This window comes from Pantherophis guttatus, chromosome 1, assembly GCF_059756535.1.
Source record: "Pantherophis guttatus breed Tessera chromosome 1, ASM5975653v1, whole genome shotgun sequence".
Lineage (NCBI taxonomy): Eukaryota > Metazoa > Chordata > Lepidosauria > Squamata > Colubridae > Pantherophis > Pantherophis guttatus.
In genome coordinates, this window is record NC_142063.1 from 161,652,594 (window position 1) to 161,672,949 (window position 20,356).

At 37.1% G+C, this 20,356-nt stretch overlaps 1 protein-coding gene across 2 annotated transcripts in view; it reads right to left on the reverse strand.

The window, feature by feature from the left end:
- Nucleotides 1-19,151, reverse strand: part of LOC117672480 (calcitonin gene-related peptide type 1 receptor) — an 85,749-nt gene extending 66,598 nt beyond the window's left edge. Inside the window, exon 1 of one of the 2 annotated variants that reach the window (XM_034429133.3) lies at nucleotides 18,628-19,151. The gene's annotated coding sequence lies outside the window, so the exon portion shown is untranslated. Of the gene's footprint in view, nucleotides 1-18,214; nucleotides 18,417-18,627 lie in introns of those variants that run through there. The other variant, XM_034429140.3, reaches the window with a different exon arrangement.
- Nucleotides 19,152-20,356: the final 1,205 nt, after the last annotated feature.

Genomic DNA, 20,356 nt, shown 5'->3' on the forward strand with positions numbered 1-20,356 from the left:
CCGCACTGTAAGAACAACAAGCAGTAGTATCTAAGATAAATACATAGGTTTCAGCTAGTCGTGTTTCCTCCTAAATATAGCCCAGATTGCTGCTTACTTAATATGTGCTAATCATAATTCAATGGAGTCCTCACACCAATTTTTTCAGTAGTCTGGGAATGATGGGAGCTGCTGTCCAACATTTGGAATGCAAAATCTTGCCCACTTCTAACAAAAGCATGAGCACATGTTATGATAGGCATTCCCTGGATTATTTCTTGCCTTTTCGAGCAACAAAAATAGACAAGATTGATTATTTTAAGATCTTTTTTAGACTATGTCCACTCTTGTACTTTCTCCCATCTCTCTCTCTCTCTCTCTCTCTCTCTCTCTCTCTCTCTCTCTTTCTTTCTTTCTTTCTTTCTTTCTCTCTGTCTCTCTCTTTCTCTCTCTCTCTCTCTCTCTCACACACACAGACACACACACACACACAGAGAGAAAGAGGGAGAGGGAGAGGGAGAGAGCACTACACAGTTTTGCAGCTGACAACATGGTTTGCCAAAACGCCATAGACTACAGAAACAAGCAGCAATTATACAATACTGCAGCCTGAGATTTTCCCTCCCCTCCCCTCCCCTAGGTTCTCAGCCAGGATAATTTATTGCTGAGAATTCTGGGAACAGGAGTTTACACATCTGGATGGCACCAAGATTGGGAAAAGTTGTAATATTGTATGTCCTCAGATTACTCAATGACTAAATGGTAGCTTTTCAAAGAAATATGCTGAAATTATCATTCCAATGAGCCATTTACAATTCCCAGACTATAATTTATGACCTCACATATCTAGACACTTGTGAGGGCTTATGAATAATAACCAGAACATGTGAAATTTCTGAAGTATTGAAGAATATTTTCTATTTCTGAAGTACTGAAGCTTATTTTTTCAGTAAGATAATAAAGTATGATCTGGGTTAGGAATACATTGTACTGTGTGATGTTTTGAAACAGATCAGTGATCAAGCTAGTTGAGTAAACTAGATCAGCTATTAAAGTAGCTCTTCAAGGTTTCAAATAGTGAATTTTTCTGCTCCAAACTGGATATGTTGGGAATAAAATATAACTACTCTGTTCCTTCCTGATTACATCAATTTGCATCAGTTGGAAAGCAGGAGTGGATCAAAATCAATGTCTCATTTCAATTGCCTGTAAACAGACATTAGAATGTTGGATCTATTCTAGTTGTGCCAAAGGTGCTTTTTCAAGAGGCAACTGGACTTTCTAGGGTTTTTTTTTTCTTTGAAGATGTTTCGCTTCTCATCTAAGAAGCTTCTGGAAGCTTCTTCGGAAGAAGCTTCTTGGATGAGAAGCGAAATGTTTTCAAAGAAAAAAAAACACAGAAAGTCCACTTGCCTCTTGAAAAAGCACCTTTGGGATAACCATGACCTGGATGACTGAGAATCTCCATAAATCTATTGCAGTGTTTTCCCCAACTTGTTAGTTGTCTATGGTTAGACTACGTATCATATGGGGAAGTTCAACTCAGGGGTGAAATGTAAAATTTGTTACTACCGGTTCTGTGGGCATGGCTTGGTGGGGGGTAATGTGACTGGGTAGGCGTGGCCAACTTTTTTTTTTAAACTTTTCAAAGCATTATTTCTAATGCTTTGAAAAGCCTCTGCCTATCAGGCAACTCAGCTGGGATCGTCAGAGAGGTTTTTTTAAAAAATGCTTTGAAAAGCCTCTCTGACGATCAGGCAACTCGGCTGGGATTGTCAGAGACTTTTGAAAGCATTTTTTTAACCACCTCTTTGGCCAAGAGGTTGCAGAAAAAAATGCTTTGAAAAGCCTCTGACGATCCCCAGCTGAGCCGCACGATCATCAGAAGCTTTTTTTTTTTTTACTGTTAAAAGCATTTTTTCGTCGGAAGAGGTTGTAGAAAAAATGCTTTTAAAAGTAAAAAAAAAAAAAGCCTCTGATGATCGTGCGGCTCAGCTGGGCATTGTGGAGGGCGCGGGGGGCGCAGGGATTTTTGCTACCGGTTCTCTGAACCACCCACTGCCATCGCTACCGGATCGGGTGATCCGGTCTGAACCGGGAGCATTTCACCCCTGTTTCAACTGTGTTGAAACCCACTCCCAGTACCATGATTTTTCTTTTAAAAATTAAAAGAATAAGAAATAAGAATAAAAAGGTTTTGACACCACTGTTACTCTTGTAACAACAATCAAGCAATTAAAACAAAGCATGATGCAGCCAAAATGATTTGAAAAAGAACCCCATCTACTGACTCAATGACTTCCAGAAAAAAAACCTTTAAATAAAATATTTTATGTTTAAAACCTTGATGTGGCACACAGGGGGCACGCAGCGCCCTTTCTGATGGCACATGAGCCGTTGCCCCAGTTCAGCTCCACCACACATGTGTGTGCGCCTCCCGCTGGCCAGTTGGTCTTTGGGTCTCTGCTGTGCATGCACGGGGGGCGAATCCAGGGGGCATGTGCGCATGTGGGGGGTGCATGCAGGGGGTACTCACACATGCATGTGGGCTTGGTGCACGCACGGGAACCGTGTGTGCATTGCATTTTGGGGGTTTGGGCACTCGGTCCGGAAAAGGCTAGCCATCACTGGTTTAAAACATTGAGTGCCATACTCAAACACCAGTTTGATTTTAAGATAACAAGATTTCATTTGGCCAAAAATCTCTGAATACAGGTAGTCTTTGACTTACGATTAGAATTGAGCTTTTGTTAAGTGAATCACTTGTTAAGTGAATCACTGCAGTTGTTAAATTAGTAACATGGCTGTTAAGTGAATTTGGTTTTTGTCAGAAGGTCGCAAAAGGGGATAACATGACCCTGGGATGCTATAACTGTTATAAATGTGAGTCAGTTGTCAAGCATATGAATGTAAATACATGGGGATGCTGCAGTGGTCATACATAAGGCCAGTGGTGGGATTCAGCCAGTTCGCACCACTTCGGGAGAACCAGTTGTTAACTTTCTGAGCAGTTTGGTGAACTGGTTGTTGGAAGAAATCATTAGGGCAGAGAACCAGTCTGTCTCTATAGACAGACTGTGTTTAAAAGATGTCATGGACCAATTTTTTCCAGACAAGACTGAGACTGATTAGAAAGTGGATTTTAAAATGGCAGGTTATATGAATGACAGAGAAAATGTACTACTCAGGACATATAAAAGAAAGCAGCTGATGTCTTGATAATTTAAAGACATATACAAATAAGAAACCAATAGAGTGACCTGGATAATTTTCCTATATTGGATTTACAAAAAAAGGCTTGTTAAAAGCTTGGCAGAATTTTGTGAGATGGGACATAGAAAAAAATGGCAAGAAATTAAGTTGTAGGACGTTATTTGAAGGGACTAAAGTTTAAGACCATTAAAACTTTTTAAAAAAGGAATATAAAGTTGGTTTATTTCTTCAAGGTTAACATAAATATGTTGTCATCTAAATTGACATTTGCTAATATCAGAACCGAAATGTTAAGGTGTTAAGGATCTGTTTATAGATAAGAGATGGAATATAGGAAGAAAAGATCATTTGTTGTATTTCAGGAGGTGATAAATTACTAAAGTTGCTTAAACTTATGAAGGAAAAAAATCATTTCTTTATATATTTATTTCCTTTTTACTATCTTTACTATATTCTTATTTTTTCTTTCTTTTCTATTTTATTCTATTTTATTTTCATGCACCTTCATGTATAATGATTACTTGAAACACCCTAGCAGACCAGCAGTGGTTTGAAGGCCACGGTTGTGTATCACTGCCAGACAAGGTACGCCTCATGAGAGAAACATTTCAGGTGACATTAAATATTCAGTGTAATAATATAAATGTTTTAAAATATATATTTATCCCCCAGTTCCTCACATGAAAAAAAATACATGATTCAATATGTATTTCAGAGGTGTACCGGAGAATGTCAGCTACATCAAAAGGGCAGATGCTCCTTGGCAATTGAAAACATAACCCTTTTTAACATGCATCGCTCACATTGCCTACATGTCAAAAGGGACAGGATTCAATTTCTCAGCCACTGCCAGCATTTTGGTTTTGTTGACATACAGACACACACACATCCCACATATCCATGGCTACCTTAATTGATCCTGATTTTAATCTAAGCATAATGGCACATAGAGTCATGTGATAGTGAGATTGGTGGCATAAAAATGTAATTAATGAATAAATAAGTATAAAAGAAAATAAATAAATACATAAAAATGGAATGGAATATTGGGAAATAAGTGCACCCAACAACACTTTGTTGAGTAGGTGTCATAATCTAAGATTCTTAGGGCTACAGTTTTCTCCCCTTTTTCATCCCAATTGTGATATTATTTAGGTTTTCAAGGAAAGATCTATCAGAAGCAGGGTAGATTTGACTTAAATCGAGTTGATTTAAATCACAATTTAAATCATGATTTAAATCACTAGTAAAAAGGCTTGATTTAAATCAACTCGATTTAAATCATAATTTTTAAAGAGCAACTGTCATCTCTGCTACTCCTTTGACCCACTGTTGACTCACCGATAGTCCCAGTGTTGCAGAATATACAGCCTCATGCTACATAACTAAGCTCCATTTCATGCTGAATAAACTAAATTATTTATGTATCTTAAATAGAAAACTATCTTACGATAGATTTTTACCCCAAAAGTTTTTTATTAAAATAAATCCAATTTAAATAAAAAAAATCCGATTTAAATAAAAAAAAAATCCAATTTAAATTAAAAAAAACTGATTTTTTTTATTTTTTTAAAAAAAATCATTGATTTTTATCCACCCTGATCAGAAGCAATAACTCATACCAGTATTTTGAATTACAGGATTGTGATACCTTCCTAACCGGGAGGCCTGTAATCCTTTCCCAGATCCAAAAGAAGCAGCGTGTGCTATACAACCACTGACCAGCGCTGTAGCCAGTTAAAATTTAGCGGCACAGTGTGTAACTTTAAATATTACAGAGTGAATAGCAAACGTATTCGGCTACAACTTTGTGAAGCAGCCTCAGATAGGAACCTAGCAACAACTAGCTTTTTCTAAGAAACATAGACTAAAATAATATATGCATTAAAAAAGTTAAAATAGCTTACTTAACTATATATCGATCCTTTAACATTTTCTTTACCCTTTTTCTTTCTCTGCTTGACATTGTGAAGATAATCACTTTCCTCGCTTGCCCTGTTCCTTATGAGATTCCTGAAGCTCAAACAGAATTCCAGATGAGGGATTTGATTGACTAGAGGGGGTTTCATACATTTCCAGCATCCTATGAGCTGCCGCCTCCACACTGTTCTTCTATATCTCATAGTTGTCTTCTTCAACATTCTTTCTTTCAGTCTACTCCACATAGGCTTTCACAGCCCTGAAAGGCAGCACCAATACTAGCCTTCTCAACTTCTAACTTCTCAACTTCAGCAAAGACCCAATGTTGCATGTGGTTCTGAGGCCTGTGTAAAATAATGCTCCTGCTTTTTAAGCATTAAAAATAAGGATATTCGGCTTGAAAATCGGGTTGTTTCTCTCCGTGTTGTCTGTCTTTTGTTGACACAGCTTAATCAGCTGCTCTTATCTTCAACACATTATCTGAGAAACTTCACTAGTTCTTTGGGTGGTTTTCCCATGCACAGAGAAGAACCCATTTTGTGGTTGGTTAAAATAAGTTTTTGAGTTGGGAGAAGTTTCACGTCAAGGACTTTAACTGAAAAATGAGGCTCAAATGGAGAGCTTCAAACTGATGAAGTATCAAAGTCAGTTTAGAACATCAGCTATGCTTTCACAAGAGTCAGGTATCCCCGCCCCCCTTCTGACCTCCCCATCCACCCATAGCAGAAGCTTGCCAAACATGCACCAAAGACAAATTCCTAGTGCGTCCAATCACACTTGGCCAATAAAGAATTCTATCTATTGAGAATGCAGTTATGCTGCTACCCATATAGCTGTTTTGAGATGTAGTTTTCCATGTGTTGTAATAGGACTCCAGGAGAAACTTTGGGTGCCAGCAAATTCATGTCCATATCTGTGTCATTAAGCAAAACTGTTCTACAGGTATGGCTCAAGTTCTATCTTTCCAGAAAACATGAAAACAGATCACGTATATTTGTTTTGTATCGTGTACAGATATTTATTTGCTTGTGACCAAAGGAAAATATTGCAATAAAAGCAAAGTGGTATGTCTCTTTATGGTGTATTTTATTTCACCTTCTCTTGTGTTTATGAATCTGTACACAGATTTATAATAATATTCATTGGAGAATGAAAAGGCACTGCAAAATGAGTGGCATATGCAATATATTTGATAAATAAATAAAAGGAAATTGAATTTTCTAATGCACTTAACAGAATAACAGAGTTGGAGGAGCTTTGTTTCATATAAAGCTTACCATTAGAAGAAATAAAAAATGAGACTTTTCATCTATTCCCCACCTCATTCCCTCTTCCACAATTATTTTGGAAGGCTCTCCAACCCCACCTCCCAGAACACCTATTTAGAAGACACAGGAAGCTGTAGTAGGAAAGAGAAATCAACAAAAATGCCAACCTGGTCCCTTAATTCTGTGACTATCAGATTGCAAAACTTGATTCAACCTACTGTAGCAAAACAATCAAACTGTCCTAAGAAATGGCCATTCATTTACTTGCTTCAAGTTCATGGACCACATGGTCAGTTAAAGATATAATAAATATATGAAGCTGACAGGGTAATTTAATTATTTTTTTAAGACTGAGAATCAAGCTGAATAATTAAAGTGATTAATTGTATGATATAGTACTCAGCAAGAGTCAGGGAATTCTGGATTTTAGTTTTGAGAAGCTTAGATTCCATAAGTCAACCTCGCAACTTCTTATAAGGATAATTATGTTGCTCAGGGAGATTATCCCACAGAAGAAGAGTAGGATATCAAATTGAGAAAATAACAGAGTTCAGAAAGAAAGAAAGAAACCTTAAGAATTTTAATAAATTTCCCCACTTTCTACTTTACCAAGCTTGTTCTAAAATTGATAGCTGCCAATGGTACATCAAAAGACAAAGACCTATCATTCTTCCCTTTGACTTTGGGCAGAGGAAAGTAAGCCTGACTTTTAAAAGGCATATGACTCATATAAACTTGCAAATTATGTAAGAAGTACAGTTAAGTCAATTTGTCAGTATTATACCGAATTACATCAAAGGATTTGTGAGGACTGTAAAATTTTGCATCATTGGAGAAGTTAGAACAAATGGTATAATCTTTACAGAAGCATTTGTATAATGTGGGAATGAATTTGGGAGACAGAACAATGAGACCCAATCAAAGAAATAGCTTAGTCTGCAATAGGAATATGGAGTCTTCGGAAAAAAAAATTGGAGTATGATTCATATTTTATTACAGAAAATTTTGAAAATGAAGATAAAGATGAGACCAGAATTTTTCCTTTGGGGCTTAATGGGAAAAGACCTGGAGAAAAAAATTGGAACTTTGCTACTATATATGTTGAGAGCAGCAAGACTATTGTATGCACAAAAAATGGAAGGACACTTCAATTTCCACCATGGACAAATGGTTGCAGAAGTTGATGGAGTTGGCTGAAATGGCAAAACTGACTTATTTTGATTAAAGAAAAAAATATAAGTACTTTTGTTTCCACATGGAGACTGCTTCTGAACTTTGTGCTTGAAGTGGAAAAGAATGAAACTTTGATTTTGGGTTTTACCGATTAGATTGATAGATCCTTATAGAAATGGCTTGTTTATATGATTATGAAAAAACAAAAAGTTTTGATTTATGTTAATGCCTTATTTTACTGCAACAGAAAGAGTCGGAAATCAATGCTTCTTTTTCTTTTTTCTTCCTTCCTCAGTTCTCTTCCCCCCCTTCCTCCCCACCGCATTTCTATTTACTTTTGTATTTTATATCTTATTTTATCTTATAAATCAATAAAAATGTTAAACTTAAGGAATGTGGAGTCTTCCTAGTTTTGGAGCTATGAAGGGGACTTGATTTAATAAACCATGCCTCTCTCAGATTTTCTGCCTTTCTTTTTTATGTAGCAATAGCAATAGCACCTAGACTTATGCTTCATTGTGCTTTTACAGCTCTCTCTAAGCGTGTCAGGTTTTGATGTCGTCTCAAATAAAATAAATTGCATTTCCAAACAAATAGTCTTTGATGAAATCTTCCATTTATTTAGCACGACAATCTGTCCCCGATTATGGCGTAGCCAACACTGACTTCCTGATCCCAAACCTTCCCTTTCTGTTCCCCAATTCTCTGCATCTCATTGGCCATCTTCCAAATCACTCTCCCCATATCTACTACTTCAGCTCCCAGGAATGTCCCCCCCTCCCGTCTCATCTCCTAGGGGATATTATCTTCAGGGAAAATAAGTAGGTGAAAAGAGCCTTGGTAGTACAGGGGTTTAAGGCACCCTCTTATTAAGCTTATTAAGACCAGCTGCCTGCAATTACTGCAGGGTTCGAATCTCGCCAAGGCTCAAGGTTGACTCAGCCTTCCATCCTTTCTAAGGTAGGTGAAATGAGGACCCAGTTTGTGGGGGCAATAAGCTGACTTTGTATAAATATACAAAAGGATGAAGACTATTGCTGAGCACATTGTAAGCCGCCCTGAGTCTTCGGAGAAGGGCGGCATATAAATCAAATTAAAAAAAAAAAAGTCACGCATCGCCTTGCCAGCTGCCCCCTCTTCTCCTTCTTATGTCAGCGCTAGAGTAAATGCAGGTTGAAGTGCTGACAAAGCGGTTTACAGAGTCAGCATATTGCTCCCAACAATCTGGGTCCTCATTTTACCCACCTCGGAAGGATGGAAGGCTGAGTCAACCTTAAGCAGGTCAGGATCGAACTCCTGGAGTGAACAGTGAGTGAGCAGGCAGTACTGCATTCTAACCACTGCACCCCCATGGTATCACAGTATCTGGTATGAAAAAAATAAATATTTAAAGCAACAGTAAATTGTGGTTGAAGTCTTATTTTACTATCATGGCATGTTCCAAATGCAATGACAATTGTAAATCTTTCATAAAATTGGATTCACACACTTTGTAAACCATAATTATGTTAATCGAAGTGTGCCTAGGAAGCCCTTTCATACATCCTACTAATCATGTTTATTAATCACAATAGCTGAAGCCTAATCCAATTCTACCATGGTATAATTAAGGACAATGTTTGGATCTGATAAAATATGACATCCTGAGCTGAGAAGAGAGATGCTCAGCTTTTGCACATTTCTTGCCTTACCAAACAGAGATGTGTATGTGGCTGTGTTTGGATTGCATAATTACTTAACATTTTTTCTTTAGCAGCATTTAAGCAAGAGTATATCAGCCATATTAATAACCATTCAGTTGTTAGTGATTTTGAAATATACCCGAAAATTAACAGAAAATAGTTTTAAAAGTTTGCCTGGCCACATTTTTAAATGCCTGCCAGAATGACTAATTCTGTACCTTTGGTGCAGAGGAAATGGAACAAAATAAAAGAGGAACAGGATGGACGTACAGAGGAAAGAAAGGAAACAGGAATGTTTTATGTAGCCTAAGGTTACAACTTCTGGATGTGTCCATTGATTAATTATATTCACTGCGTCCTTCCAGTACAGGAACCGGCTGGTTAGAAATTCTAATAATAATATAATATCAGCATACCATAAATTGCCAAGCCATTTCACAACTTCTAGGCTAGATTTCAGCAGCACTTGGTTGTGTTCAAAATTTAGTCACACACTGTATGTATTCTATTTTTTAAAAAAAATGTACTGAAAGTTTTACAAGGAACATAAAAACTAATGCAAATGAATAAAAAGCAGAAAAGAAAGAAAAGAAAAACAAAGAAAAAAAGACAAACTTGCAAGGAAAAAAAAGAAATAACAAGCAGAAGCATCCAATTTTCTTTGCAGCAAATATAAGTAAAATTCAGTTATCTCTTATTCTAGGATTACAGCTTAGTCTTTCTAAACCACAAATCAAAGATACTGTATTTTTCAGAGTATAAGACACACTTTTCCCCCCCAAAAAAGAGGGTGAAAATCTGGGTGCATCTTATACTCCGAATGTAGCCCCGCCCAGCCTTGCAAAAGGAGATTTCAGAGGCTGAAAGAAGCCTCTGAAAGAAGCTTCAGAAAAAAAAGCCTCTGAAAGGCTTTTATCTAAAATAATATGGCAAGCAACAGAAGAAGAATCAATAAAGGTTCTAACCAAACTATGCCAACAAATCTGGAGAATGACACAATAACGAACAGATCGGAAGAGGTTAATCTGTATACCGATACCAAAGAAAGGAGACTGAACAGATTACAGATAGTCCTTCAGAAAAAAAGCCTCCAAACAGAGCTTCAAAAAAAAAAACAGCATTTTTTTCTGAAGCTCTGTTTCGGAGGCTTACAGAGGCAGGAAAAAAAGTTTTTTCTGAAACAGTTTCAGAAGTTTCAGAATCAGAAAAAAAAGCAAGGCACAGAGCTCACAACTAACGAACCTATTGCTAAAATTCACCTCTGGGAACAGCTGATTGGGGGTATTCCGGGAGGCCGGTCCACCCCCAATCAGCTTTCTTCTTATTTTCCTCCCGAAAAACTAAGGTGTGTCTTATACTCTGGTGCGTCTTATACTCCGAAAAATATAGTATATTGCATAGGTTCTATCTGACTGGCAGTTTTTATTCCTAGGAAATGAAGAAATGTTAATTATATTTATGGACAGAATTCATGCATAGTGACGGATATAGCCTATGCCTGAATTTGTTTTCTACAAATTAAAGAAAGAAAGATTTTTCCAAATAAATGTGTATCCAGTCATTTGCCTTAATGGACCAAACTCTTCAATTTGTAATCATTACATTCATACAAGCGGTATGTAGATTTTGTTTATAAGAATATGCTTACCTTCCTCTCCCAATAAGCAGTAGGATTTATCATCTCTTCCACTTTAGGCACAATTGAGCTATTATATCTATACAGGTGAATTTCCTTCATCACTTCACATAACAATTAAAATTCAAGGTAGAAAACCTACTTCTACTGCTTAACTTTATAGATTAGTTCATCACTGAGCCCCTAAAATAGTTTCGACACACGTGCATGAGGAAACATACACCCAGACCCATTTATTGAAAGCAAATAGATTTGCCCTTTAAAAAACTTGATTATTTCAGGTATACGTTTTACCATGTGTGATGGTCCTGTACAGTAAGTGTGCTAAATCATATTGGATAAATATAATCATAACAATGCAGAAAATATTTAAAATGCAAATACTAAAGGAACCTGAAGTCTTTCTTCTAAGTATTGTCGATAAATTGACAGAAAACCAGTTTGGGATGTTATTTCTTTACATGGTGACTGCCGCAAGGGCTGTTTATGCTAAGTAATTAACCACATTGATTACAGGCAATGGATTAGATACGTTTATAAGAGATTGGATGCTCATAGTGGACTTTCTGCATGTTAAATACAGTAACAGATGGTTAACAGAGATTTTTGAAGATTAGTTTAGTTACCTGTTTCAGTCTTATTTTTGGGGTTACCTGTTGACTGCTTTTTTTATACAGTGAACAGATGGTGGGTCGATTTGACTGATAAATAGATTTCCACATCAATGACCCCTTTCTACACAACATAGTATTTTTATTAAATATGGATGGAAAATTTTATAATTACTTGTAGATCTCCTATGTAAGGAAAAGAAAACGTACCAGATATTTCCGATATATTTTTCAACCAGGGTGGACATTTCATATTTAATATCAGTGTTAACGATTAGATTTGTCATTTGTTAGTGTTTTGTACACATTGTTTTTTGTTTTTCTTGGTAGTGTTGTTTGTTTTTTCTTTTTTTTTCCTACTTTTTTATTTTAACTTTGGAAATAAAAAGTATTCTTTTTAAAAAACTTACATTATATATCATAAGTCTTCCTGCAAACCTTTTTATAATACCCATAATGCACAATTATTTATTTGCTGGCAAGGCCTTTGCTTCCTACTGCCAATTGATATTCTCATGACCCATCTGAACTGATGCATGTCAGCAATATCATTTTTATAAAGGAGCATTCTATTGCAGCATTGTTTTATAAGGAAAACAAACATTTAAATCAGCCTTACTCCATTGCTCAGTCCATCCCCAATCCAGTCGCATGCATTGAAGGTAACTGTAAGTCCATGTACCTGATTTGGATGCCAACCAATTTGAGTAGATGAATACAAACTGCAATTGTGCCTAATTTATTTTAATTTAAGTTGTAGACAATATAACTGCTGTCTATGAGAAACTACCCCAGAAACCACAAAGTTGATAAAGCCAAAAGGGAACAGAGAAAGAGGAAAAACCTGGCAATAAAAATGTTTCTAAAAGAGAGAGTTATATAGTAGATGTATTTTTTTTCAATAAATTTTATCTTCACAACCTTTTAAGTTGCTAAAATGCAGTCCCCAGAGTGACACCTGCTGGAGTCTATGGATAAAAAGAATAGGAGATGTGAATTTTCATTCATAGGATCTCAAACTAAGCAAAAAGCTGTTCACTCAGCAATATTCTCTACTCATTAGAGAAGTTTTCTGTGGAATTTTAAAAGTTATCTTTATTTAACTGACTATAGATTCCAATAGTTGAATTATAATAATAACTTTTATTTGCCGTCTCAGACCAAAATACAGATATAATTGCAAAAGAACGTGGGGAAAGTAACATCATACACAGTTGGAAATCCCAAACATTTTCTCGTATTAACTTCAATGAATTTTCAGCGGATACAATCTGGATCCACTCCATTATCATTCTATGAAAAATAAATGGAAATAAAAGCTTAAATATGAAGGGAAGTTTAGTTTGCTGTTGAGAACTAATGGATGTGTGCGCGCGTGCACGCCTGTAACTTTGTTACATAAAGTAAAGGAATTTAGTAGGCATAATCTATATACTTCATCTTAACCAGATAATGAGGACATTATCTGACTCTGTCCTTCTCTATGGTCTAGCTCCTTATTATACAACAGATTAAACATAGCGTTAACTATTTGCTTAACTTCTTCCTCTCTCAAAGCTTCAATAAACAAATGATTTAATCCAGGATACTTCTATTAATAATAATCTGATGACTCCAAAGAAAACTATTCCGGGATGACATTTCCAGTAACTAATTTGCAGGTCAAAAAATGTTTTATTTTCAAAACTTTGTTTCGCAACTCTAGTAGTAGCAGTAGCATAAGCCGTATTATTCCTATTAGATGTATTCTCATCCTTTCATTCACAGTGTTTGCAGTTATTTAATGTATACGTTTGTTTAAAATGAAATTTGTTGTGTTCTGAATTTTACAAAATCATGATAATTTCATGTTTATTCTTAAATTTTAATAGTTTGAGCTAGATCTGTGAGTTTTATATTACAGAGAAAATATTTATCTTTAGATGTATGTATGTATATATCGTAGTATATTTAAGTGAAAGCAAAAGATAATGTAGTAAATGCAATATCCTATATGCCCACATAAAATTACTTGTGTATTATATAATAAAACTGCCCTTTTTCTTTAGAGAAACATCCAGAAACAACATCCCAAGCTTTTCTGATTTCCATTTCAGCACATCCAATCAAGAAAAAAGATTTACTGAATGCATAAAAGATAGGCGTGTATATCTAAATCCTTATACAAAACATCTCAACGAAAGCCAGACTTAGACAGGAAGATTTAGTCCACAGGTGAAAATATTTTCACTTACATACATCTCTTTCTTCTTTTATAATCATTCCAATAAGGTTGCTTATCTTATATTATATTAAACTCAATACACAATTTGGCAACCTGTGTTAGAATAATCAAGAGCATTAATCCTTATGAAGGAAGAGTGTTGGTGGTTTTCATCCTTATGATAAATTATTTTTTAATTTTTGTCAATCATTCCCAAAACTTATTCCACAATTACATCTCTCTCATTTACAGAGACAAAATAGCATAAAATGTATATTTCATTCTACATAGTCAAAAAAGAATCGTACATAGTCAAAATATATTATAAAGCAGCAACATCAATCTATGGGTAGAGATCATTTCCAATTGTAAATCATTTTATTTAAAAAGCAAATCACTGCTGTAGTTTCCAATGCATGTCTCATATCAGGAAGAAAAAAAATATTATTTGTAAAATCAATTATATGAAGGAAGAACCTTCTGCAGTTCAGAAGGAATAGAAGGAAGAAAAAAAACACCCACATACACTGCTATGCCATAAAGGAGGTTTTTTTCCCCCTTCTAAACTAGGATAAGATATGGAGGAATCCAGATTTTTTTTTCTCCAATGTATGTAATGTATGCAACTGCATATTATTCCACATCTAAAATGAATGTCAATAAATGTTTGAGAACCAAGTGAGAACATCAAATATGAGGCAATATAAGTGGCACGGTACCATGCCTGAGACCAAGTCAACTTCTATCAGAATTTCACTACTAACTCTGAGTCTTATCCATCCACGGTGCAATATTGATTAAATTACCAGCTAGCTGCAAAGACTGGAATTAGACAATATATGTCAAAAGTCTAGAGTCTTGTAATATGGTATAAATGTCAAGCATTATTTAATTTAGAAGTCAAGTGCTATCAGCTCCAAGCTGTTGTTTGTTTTAAGTCTATAAACGTTACCTTCTAACAACCCTATTTTTTCCAGGTTAACAATTTAACTAACTAAATGTCCCCATTTATCTGTATTTACTTCTTTTGTTCATGTTTATGGTCATACCTATACTTGTTATCTTGTATATGTTTGACAAACAAATTAATTAAATTAAGCCCATACATTTATAAAGTACACACTATAAATTTATGTTGTTAAATGCAAAGAGCTTGTAAGTTTTCATAGAGTGATATTTTTGAGGTGATCAGACATGTCAGATATTTGGATGGTTTACCCTTGTTTTTAACAGACAAGGTAATTCCCCCACTTACCTCTCTCCCCCATTTCATGCCCATATTTATGGCTATGTCTAGATGAATAGGGATGATTTGCATTTAAGATGTCAGTAAATTATACTGTGCGTACTGCATACAAAACTGATGGTACATTTTACTGACAATTGCTGAAATCCACATGGAACCGTGAATAACAATAACTATGCATCAACTGTAAATTATGACATAAATTTAAGAGCTACAGAACAACCACCAAAAAAAAAAACCCCCAACAAAACAAAAACCCTCCAATCCTTCTCTATACAAAGAAAGGGAACAGTAATTTTCCCAAAATGGCTGAGGAACTCAACGAAACAACTGCAAATTGAATATTGTATTTCCTTCTAAAGAATGGTTTTAACATTCTAACCAGCTTAGATTTAACAAGTCCCTTCCAATTCAGGCCAAAAATCCATTCACATGTTCTAGTTCTATAAAATATGATCAGCAATAGATCTACTAATTTATTTTTATTGACTTAATCAAAGAAGCTTATTTTTTAGCCTATGTTCTAAAGTGCTCTTACTGAAAATACTTCCAAATGAAACAAACTGACTAAACTGAGAAATTTCAAATAATATTGTTGAGTTTCCTTATTCTGGTAGATGGACCTTTTTGTTTTTTAATCATCTGCTGAAGATGCCCTCCACTCATCTCAAGTGCTTTTGCACAAGTGACTATAACTCTCATTTGAACTCTTTTTTACTTTCTGTTCTTTGGCTTTCCTACTTGCTGTCTTTTCCATGAGTTGCTAAGAAGCATCTTTGAGACCTTCCTGTGGCATGCAAGAATTGCTCTCATGAAAGGTTGTTCATTGTGGGAAACAGGATGTTGTGTAAGATGGGCTTTTGATGTGATCCAACATCAAAAAACTTGTCTTCTTCTGTTAAGGAAGAATGGAATGGAATGGAATGAAACGGAACAGAATAAAAAACAGAATAGGGCTCCTAGCCCTTTAAATGCCTGGGCAGAATTTCAGTGGAAGACAGCTATTTTTTCCTGCAATACCTTTTTACAAACTATTACAATTGTTCTATTGTTACTAGAACTATATATTCACATCATCAAGACATTTAAGTAAAAGGTGACTTATGATTTAAGTCTAATGAATTACCTCATCTTTTCAGCCTTTCTCATTTAATCCTCATTTGTGAGGTAAAATAATATTAATTTCCCTCTCAAGAGTACTGTCATTATGCGAGAATATACCCCAAATTCTCAAAATACCTAAAAAATGCTTGCTTGAAAATTAACTTGTACCAAACAATTCTTTTTCCCCCCAGATAAACATACATTTACTGAAAAAGTACAAATCTTAAACCATTTTTTAACTTGACGCCCTCCAAAGAGAATTGGGAATACAAGTACCACAATATTCAGAATTCTACACCTGACATATCTGGAATGGACCAGGAATTACAAAGGCAATCTTAAATCATATTTAATTTCACTGCTGTATATAGTCAGTTTTGTCTTAAGAGCCTGCATATCCTATAGGCAAAAAAGCCAGTCTCTTTAAAGCACAAAATTCTCCTTTTCAGACATCACTTATTTGTATAGGGTTCCTTGATATACCTTCCATTGGTTTCCAGATTTGGAAGCTGTGCTCCAAGCATTTAAGAATGCTTTCAAAAGGACAAAATAAAAGGGAATTGTTTTCTTGAGTCACATCCCACAACCACACTAATCAGGAACTACATTCAGATTTATTGTAATGTTGGCATTTTCTTTCAGCAACCTGTATTCATATTTTGGCATGTTCACTGTGGACAGTTCAACACTTTTGCACTTACTTTTTTATATACTGAAAATCAAACACCCAAAAGCTGAATGTCGTGGTGCTAGAATTCAGTGTGGGGAGTGGGGAAGGAATATTGGATGGATAGATGGATGGATGGATGGATGAATGGACGGATGGACAGACAGACAAGATTGTTCTGGGCCAACCTATTATGTCATACTCATTCATATTTTCATAACTGCCAAGTTTTAAAACAAAAGATACAAGAAAAAAGCAACACCATATATCAACCTCCAACTCAGAAAGCTTAATGATGAACTATCACCACCTTCCAACTTCACCATATTAATCATATTTAATCAAAAGCAGATTCAGTGTGAAATTTGCAGCACATTTAAAGAATTTAGGATTAAACTATATAGCTTAAAAATTTAATAGTTTATACACATCTAAACCGCCAGGTGATCTCAACCATCAGAGAACTAAATCCTTCCATTCCCAACCATTCAACCAGAAGTGAAGAGGTTTCTTGGATGAGGAATGAAAACATTTTCAAGAAAACAAAAAACAAAAAAAACAAGAAGTCCAGTTGCCTTTGAAAAAGTACCTTTGGGATGACCATAACCTGGATGATTGAGAATCGCCATAGACATAAATCTAAAATTAACTCTTCATCATATTCCTCTGAAATCAATGGACAGTTTTACTTCAAAGCATTAAAAACCAAATCAATCCTCAGGTTCCTGTTTAAAACATAAGACTATTGCCTGATTCTGTGCAAGAATAAAATACAACAGCCATAGGATGGTATTACCTTCACTGCGACTAGCCAAAAGCGCACCCAAAAGTTCGCAAGCTTTTACATTTCCCACAATTCATCCTCAGGGAAGTTATTAAGGACAGTCAGGGATAAGTAACATGCCTCCAGGCTAAAATTTAGGTCTGATACTTTAATTCGTTAATTGAGAAGCCACAGAATTAATTAAGCCCTGCTCTTTGAGGAATAGCTTTAAAAAAAATGGGCACACTTTTTGTGTCACTCTGACAGGTCCAAATAAAGCCAATGTTAGATTTTGTTATTCATGAGTTTCTATTTGACTCTCACTGTACAGCCTATGCTGGTTTATTTACTCCCAGAAATAAATCTCCCTGCGACAACTACAGCTAAAAAAGTGTTTCTCACACGAGTGTACAATCGCGCCCTTTTGAGGAAGGAGCGTCCCCCAAACACCAAGTCTGATTTGTCCGACTTCAGATGAAGCTGTTAACTTTAATGCACTGTTTTACATTTTGTTCTCTCTGTGTCACACACACACTCCACACACAAACAAAAACTTCCCATCTCCCTTTGGGACCGGAGGGACGAGCCGCGCTGCTGAAACTCTCACGCCGAAATGAATCCACTGAAAGGCCGGAGGGGTAGGAGGTCACTATAAAGACCGCGCAGCTTGCTCCTTCTCGTTCCCTTCTCCCGTCCGCTTGTCTTGTGTGTGTGTGTGTGTGTGTGTGTTTTTAGAAAGAGATGCTTACAGAACTTGGTCCAGGATCCGATTCAGAAGATCGTTTCTCGCACAAACGCTTCCAAATTTGCTAGGTTTCCAGATTCGGGCAGCCGAAGCACGAGCACGCGTGGCTCAAAGAAACGCAACCCACGGTTTAGCTTAGTTTTGGATCGGGCTTCTAAGCCGCACCGGAGAGCGCCCGTTTATATTCGCCTGGCAATTCATTTATTGAGCAGCGCTGGGGAAAAAGGGGCGCTCCCCCCGCTTCCCTCCCCCGCCCCTTCCACAAAGCGAATTAGATGGTCCGAGAAATGTCCTCCCCTGCCTTTTATGAATCTTATTCCCCGAAAGCAACTGTAGAAGGGTTACGTTTCTCTCTTTCCGCCTCCCCTATAATGTTTCACACCATCTCTTCCCACTCACCCCTTTTTTTTTACTCACCAAAAGCTGTGCTTTCCTTCCCGGGCTTAATATCAGGAATCAAAATGAGTTTGGGTTTTCCCGGTTTGGGTAGAAAGAATTCCCACCACAATCACCACCACCCCAAAAAATGAGGTATATATAAAGATGTTTAAAAAAAAAGAAAAAGAAAAAAAAAACCCCGAGAAAGGAGTTGAAACGGTTAAAAAAAAAGAAGAGTCGCGATCCCGCTAGTTGCTCCTTACAGGTCGAGGTTACAATCCAATCAGCGGAGATCTTCGAAAGGAGCCCGAAGCGGACGACGGCCGGCTTCTGCCGCCAGGAGCGCTCAGAAGCCTTGTGAGGTTGTAACTTATCGGCAGCCGAAGGGGAAACATCCCCGCTTCCTGTTACATCAGGAGGAGACCCCGCCCGTGTCGAGTATTACATTTCTTGCTTTCTCAAATAACGCGCGCGCTCGGGCTGGGCGAGCTTTCGCTCTCCTTTCCAAAGGCAAAAAGCCGCGCGGTTCTTTCTGCCTTGGCTGGAAGCCTGTCTGCCCTTCTGTTTTTTCACCTTGGAACAACTAGGCATCGATTCCCATTAACCCTTGCTGTGTGACCCTGTCAGCAGAGGTTGATAGGAGTCGAAGTGGCAGCAGGGTGTTTGGGACGACCCTCTCCCATCCCCAAAAAAGCAGAAACGTGAGGCTTTCCCCTTGGCAAGGGGAGGTGGGTAGAAGCGCCCTAGGGAAGGTACATGTTTCCACTTAGGGGTAGAAAGCCTGGTGTTGGATCTCAAACCTACCTGTCCCCTTGATGGCTTGAATTGTTAAGGTAAAGGGTTAGAGGAGTGCTTGGTTGGTTTGGACTATTTAAACTTCCAACAGCTTGTTCAAAGTTTAGATAGTCCAAACTAACCAAGCTCGAAAAAGCTCCCAGTGACCGACCCAAATTCGAATCCAAACTATCCCCAAAAGGAAACCTTTTGGGAAAAGTATTTTTGAGGCTTGATGGCTAATAATACCACTTTTTTTTTCCGAGTTTCAAGATAATCATATTCCACTGCTGGAATGGCCTGGGAAAAGACTAGACACATGATGGCAAACCTATGGCACACGTGCCACAGGTAGCACACGGAGCCATATCAGTGGGCATGTGAGCTCAGCTCTGGCGCGCATGTGCGCACCAGCCAGCTGATTTTCGGGCCTTCTGGGCCCACGGAAGTTGGGAAATAGGCTGTTTCCAGCCTCTGGAGGGCCGGTGGGGAGCCGTTTTCACCCGCCCCAGACTCCTAGAAAGTCTCTGGAGCCTGGGGAGGGCGAAAAATGGGCCTACCAGGCCTACCGTGCCATCACGTGCCAAAAGCGGGGGAAGCGGAGGGGTCACGCACACATGCGGGGAGGGTTGGATGCATAGAATTATGGGTGTGGGCACACATGTGCGACCCCCCCCTGCACCACCACCACCCGCTTTTGGCACACGATGGCTAAAAGGTTAGCCATCACTGGCCTAGACCTTAACCCAAATGAAAATCTATGGAGCCAAATAAAGAAACTTGTTAGTCAGAAGCGACCCAGTTAATAGAAGCAATAAAACCCAGTTAATAGAAGCAATCATTCAATCTTGGTTTTACATTATAACAGCTGCAGAACTATATATTTGTATATCTCGTTTTTCCTACATGTTTCACTTTTCTTCTTTATACTGTAACTGCTATTCTAATAGCAAATCCTTCATAAAAGTTATTGCATTACATTCGTGATTAAATT